Below are 6,531 nucleotides of genomic sequence, written 5' to 3' on the forward strand. Positions count from 1 at the left end.
CATCTGCAAAGTCCCTCTTACCAGGTGAGGTGGCATGGCAAGCGGGGGACGCCTTGGGGACTGATGATGGTGTGTCAGTGCACACCTTGGGACACCACCTCTGTCAGCCTTAGAAGAGTGGCCGCTGCTGGTGTGAAAATGTGGACTAAACACAGTCAGTCCCATCCCCCCGGGAAGGCTACGTGTGTCTTGGTTTTGGGTGCTCTCCAGGCCAGCAGGTGTGCTGGGAAGCCTGTCCTGCCAGCAGGAGCCCCCTTCCCCAGGATGGTGTGCGGCTAATCCCCAGCTGAGAGTGGTCCTCGAGAACCAACGCTGGGACGAGGGCCAGCCTGTCCCTGCAGTGGGAGGGAGGGCGCCCCCTGCTGGCCGGGGTCTTCCCAGTGAGCGCTGGTGGGAGACCCTGCCCCGGCAGATGCAGCCTGGCAGGTGACTCAAACCACCTGCTCTGGGAGCCCAGGAGTGTGTGTGAAGGTTCCTGTAGGTGCAACATGAACATGGGCTCTATTCCAAGGAGGACACCTTGTCACACAGCTGAAATTCACATGGCTACCTGGGAACACGTAGCTCAGGGTGCTGTGACAAAGCACCACCAAAATTTATTTCCTCACAGTTCCAGAAGCCAGAAGTCCAAGATCAAGGTGTGGGCAGGGTTGGTTTTTGCGAGGCCTCTCTCTCTGCAAGACGGCTTGCAGATGGCCGTCTTCTCCCTGTGTCATCACATGGTCTTTCCTCTGTGGTGTCTGCGTCCTAAACTCTTCTTTTAAGGACACCAGTCATATTGGATTCGGGCCCATTCTAGTGACCTCATTTAATCACCTCTTTAAAGACCCTTTCTCCAAATCCAGTCACATTCTGAGGTACTGGGGAGTTAGGACTTCAAGATACAATGGGGGGGCACAACTCAGCCCATGACAAATACCTTCTTTGCACCTGCAGGCGACTGAGTTGTTAACCCGAATCACGCTCGGGGCCTTCCGCACTGGTCAAGGGCCCTCACTGCAGAGTCCCACCGATGCGGCCAAGGAAGAGGTTCATGTCACGTGAAGTCCGAGAGCTGAAGAGCTGAAGAGCCTCCCTGGGCCCTGGCACCAGGAGACACGCACTGATCTGAGAACAGCGGGTACTTTCCACTCTCGGCCTCCACTGCACTTCTGTTTTAAGGGCCAACCCAGGAGTCAGAAAGATCTGTGAGGGAGTGGAAATGATGGCAGATATGGTGGCCGAGGAGGCGCCCAGGGTCAGGAGGAGCCGGGGTTCGACTCCACTGCAAGCAGTGAGTCCTGGCCGGAAGCCCGGGTCACAGGGAGCACTGGCCAGCCCCTCCCAGTCCCAGGCAGCCTTGTGAAATCTGGTGAGTGACCAACGCCCACAAGCTCACCTGGAGCAGTGCTGACACTGTGCCGAGGGGCTCGCGGCCACATCTAAATTCAGGACTCAAGAGCAGAGGGAGAGACCTTCCCTGCTGACCAGTGACGGGGACGAGAACCTGGAGGTGCGGGGGTGAGCCAGCACTGCCAGGGGTCGTGGTGACCCAAAGGGCGGTGCTGCTCCGGATCCATGGGATGCCGGGGGTTGACAGTTTCTTCTTCGTACCGCGTCCAGCTCCTCCCCCATCACCGCCTCTGCCCCACACCTGGGGGCAAAACCAAACGAATGCACACCAGTTGCTTTCTAGGGGCTGACTTACTATTGCAGCAAGTGCGTAACAGGTTTTTCTTATTTGCTTCGGAAATGGCCCTCACCTTAAAGAATATTTCTCAACATACATCAATGTAAAATTCACAATAGACTGACATACAAAAGGCTACAAAATTACTTACTCTCCTTCCATTTGCCTTTTGGTGACGTAACACCTGTCGTGATTAAAAACTCTCAAAACTGCAGCCGCATGGTTTTGCCACCTTCTCCCACCTTCTGCTGGACAAGATCTGTGAAATCTGGGTAACCTCACTTAGCAGGACATCCTGCAGAGCTATGAAACAGTGGCAGTCTCTGGGTATCAACCCAGCACCTCTCAAGGAAATAGGACGCTTGTGTTGAAACTGCCTTTCCTAAACACTGCAGCCCCGAGAGATTTCCCACCAGGCAATGGGGACCCAATGACTGGGGCTATACAGCTTGTTCAAGACTACAAAAGTGTCTGGGGGTGGGAGGAGAGAGGGGGAGAGGGGGGAGAGAGAGGGAGGGGGCAAGGGGGGGGAGGGAGAGGAAATTGGCTTCAAAATATAAAAACAACAACCCAAAATTAACATTTCATTGTGTCTACAAATGTAATACTATCAAACGGTTTAGTGTTCCAAACATTTGTCAGAAAACATGTATGAGAAATTTCCTGGTATTCAAGGTGATCATTAAGAAATCATTGCCAAGTGTGAATTAAAGACTGCCAAATAATTTCAGAAGTAACATATGAAACAAAAATTTTCAGAAAATTTGCAGCAAGAATGTGTATTTAAGGAGGGATGTGGGTGTATTTTAACATATGATGTGATGAGTGGGGAAACCTACAAAAAGTCAGAGGGCCTGGGGCCCCAGTGTCCCAGGGAAATATACTGCGAGCAGTAGATTTACATTTCTAGGAGCCACAGGTACAAAAGTATGATCAGGTGGAATTAATTTTATCATCCAGAATATTATTTCAACGTATAATTGATATAAGAAGTTAATGAGATATTTACATTCTTCTTTTTGTTTTTGAAATCTTCTGTGCCAAATTTTACATTTACATCTCAATTCTGACTAGTCACGCAGAGGCCTAGAGCATCCAGAGTTACTAAAACTCATTGTAAAATGGCCTGTTTGCCTCCAGTACCCATCTGGGATGGAGATTTCCCGAATCTTTCCTTCCCAAACCAGGGCAGGGATGCTGAAGGGTGAGCAGGTGCTCAGAGCCCCCTGCACCCCACACAACAAGGCTTCAATGTCCCAGGAGGAAACCAATGGGGACATTAAATTTTAAGTAGAAAAGTCAGGAATCTGACCACTGAAAAACTGTCCCCTTCAGCATTTCCTAAGGAGGCCATCAATCTTCTAAAGATAAAAGTGTATTATTTTAAAGAATAGTCTTCTAGTAGGATAAATAATCTTTGACTCCACTTTCCAACTATTTGACAAGCTTACTAACAGCAGCAAACGGAGAGTAAACATGCCATTTCTTTTAATCAGCTGAAGTCGGTGAAACTGAATACGGAACCTTGTCCCCAATACTGCCATTGGCGTCATTGGCGCCATCTGCTGGCCACACTGAAACACAGCCTCCCCCTGCGACAATCCTCTTGTCGTTTTTGTTCCAGCAGTCTCCGTGGGATAGGAAACTTCCCACCGACGCCATCCCCCCTGAAGTTACAATAGCAGCAGCTGACATTGGAGCATTTATTACATGCCAGCCACAGAAGCCCTTGGCATGCATTAGCTCTTTAAATACTCACACCCACCTTTTGCGGTAGCTACTTTTAATGTCTCCTATTTTACAGATGAGGTCACTGAGGCTCAGAGAAGTTTAAGTCACATGCTCAAGGTCGCAGAGTTGGTAAGGGACAGAGCTGGGATGTGAAGACAGGCAATCCAACTCTGAGTGCATGTTCTTAACTATAACGTTGTACAGGCATTTCAAATGTCACATTAGAATTGATATAATTACCCCTCCTATTTTGGGGAGAATGCAAGGACATAACTTATGACTGGTACTCATACAGTACTACTTGAGGTTATTCTTGAACCACAAGAACTCACTCTAAACCATAAAAAAAGCAACAGGGACAGAGAAAAATGCCCATCTCCGATATTATTAAAATATATCATACATACATGCATAGATTCATATATACACATGTAATGGTAGCACAACAATACTTACCATTACTGTATGCAACGTACTGGAATGGGTTCTGTCATCTTTTGTGGCTCCATTTAAAAAAATGCTACAACTACAGTCATTATACCACCTATGAATGGGTCATGATTTAATTTGGAAAATGCTGGCTTAGATGTTCCTATATGCATCCAAGGTTCATTTCTTACAGAGCCCTTCCTTAAAAGGAAACTCAAATTTTGAATAAAAAAAAGTATCCCTCCACTCTACCAAGTAGCCTAGAACACATGGAATAATGTCACCTTTGCAGAATTTTCCAGCGAGGTATGTTTGCACCTTGAAGACGACTCTCAGGTGTACGTTTTAACTTCCATTGTATTATTTCCTGTCTCATTTTCATTGCTTTATTTTCACTGTATTATTTTTTATGGTTACTTTCTACAATACCTTGGGCAAGAGATACTAGTTTTCCATATCCTGAAATTTTTTCTCTAAATTTATGGCAGCAACAAATTTATTTATTTATTTATTTATTTATTTAAATGTTGAGTTTCTTTAGGAGTTTTTGTTTAAATTCCTCTACTTTTTAAAAAAAATTAATTTATTAATTATTTATGGGTGTGTTGGGTCGTTTCTGTGCGAGGGCTTTCTCTAGTTGCGGCGAGCGGAGGCCACTCTTCATCGCAGTGCATGGGCCTCTCACTGTCGCGGCCTCTCTTGTTGCGGAGCACAGGCTCCAGACGCGCAGGCTCAGTAGTTGTGGCTCACGGGCCTAGTTGCTCCGCGGTATATGGGATCTTCCCAGACCGGGGCTCGAACCTGTGTCCCCTGCATTGGCAGGCAGATTCTCAACCACTGCGCCACCAGGGAAGCCCACAAATTTATTTTTGAAAGGTAACTATGTTTTCAAGAAGTGGATCGATTTAAAGACAAATCAGTAAAGACCAGTGGAAGCGGTGGCTCAGCCTGCCTGGGAAGCTGCACTGACACCCGCCGTCCAGCGCAGGACCCCGCCCCTGAGGAGCTCCTCACCTGCTGGAACCGCCGTTTCTCTGGAAGGACAGCAATCCCTCACTGCAGGGAGTCGGGCACACACATTGTCCCACCCAACCCCACCCCTGCATCCTCCCGTCCAGGGCTGGTGACAGATGAAGCCGCCCATAAGGCAGCCTTGGGCAGGGAGGGTTCGGAAGGCCTCCCTGCCTGAGCGGGATTCTCGCAGGCAGGCTCAGACGCGGGCCTGCAGACCTGCGCTCACACACGGAGAACCACAGTTCCCTGCCATTTCCAGGACCTGCCCCTCTGAACCCGGGTCAGACCAAACCTAACAGGATCAGAGAGGTGCTCCTCCCTGTACTCAGGTTTGGGAAAACCCGCAAGGACACCTTGTTTCAACAGCATCTTTTTTTTTTTTTTTGGCTGCACCATGAGGCATGCAGGATCTCAGTTCCCCGACCAGGGATTGAACCCACGCCCCCTGCAATGGAAGCGCGGAGTCTTAACCACTGGACCACCAGGGAGGTCCTGAGCAGCATCTTAGTATGATCATGTCCACAATTAACCAAGAAAGTTATGTTATAAATAGGGATGAGAAGAAGCCTAATAAAAACCAAGTGGAAGGGGCTTCCCTGGTGGCGCAGTGGTTGAGAGTCTGCCTGCCAATGCGGGGGACGCGGGTCCGGGCCCTGGTCTGGGAGGATCCCACATGCCGCGGAGCGGCTGGGCCCGTGAGCCACAACTGCTGAGCCTGAGCGTCTGGGGCCTCTGCTCCGCAACAAGGGGGGCCACGATAGTGGGAGGCCCGCGCACCGCGATGGGGAGTGGCCCCCACTCGCTGCAACTGGAGAGGACCCTCACACAGAAACGAAGACCCAACACAGCCAAAAATAAAAATAATAAATAAATAAATTAAAAAAAAAAAAAAAAAAAAAAACCAAGTGGAAAACTGAATGGAAGCAAAATGTTAACTGTAGAATCTAGGTGGTAGATATATGGTCACTATAAATCTCCAACTCCTCTGTATGTTTGAAAGTTTTCATTAAAACTGTTGGGAAAAAAAAATAAGTGAAAACAAAACTTGTCTTCTCCATGAGGTTTACATATTCCATCTGCAGCAAAAGCAGGAACTCTATTTTTAACTGGGTGTAAATTTTTAATGGCAGAATGACTTGACGCTTATTAAAGCACAGTCAAGATTACACTTGTATCTTTCCAAACTAGAAGATGCCATCAAATTTATGACTACCTATTGAGCACCTACTGTATGCAACATACAGTACTGGTGCCTGCAGGGATGAGGAGGTTGAAGATGCAGAGTTCCTCAGACTTCACATACCTTTTAGGAAACATGAGAACAAGTATCTTAAGAAGTTTAATGACTTCAACAAATATTTACAGGTTCATCATTAGAAAAAATACAACAGACTTTTATGTTCTGGGTTCTAGGCCGACAGAGAACTGAGCCCGTCTCCCAGCAAGGAGCTTACTTTACTCCTGGTTTCTGGCAGCCCCAAGTCCAACCCTGGACTTAAGCAAATGTTTTAAATTTGCCAATTAGAAAAACTATCCCCTCGGTGATGTGACAAGGGCCAGTCTTGGAAAAGAACACTCTAAAAGGCTCATGACTTAAGACTCACTATTTTGTGGTCATTTTCAACCATAGCCAGTCACTAGCTTGTAAAAAAAGAGTAACAAAACTGCGGCTAAACTAAAAGTGATCC

This window comes from Balaenoptera borealis (genome assembly GCF_965194805.1).
Source record: "Balaenoptera borealis genome assembly, chromosome: 16".
NCBI classification, from domain to species: domain Eukaryota; kingdom Metazoa; phylum Chordata; class Mammalia; order Artiodactyla; family Balaenopteridae; genus Balaenoptera; species Balaenoptera borealis.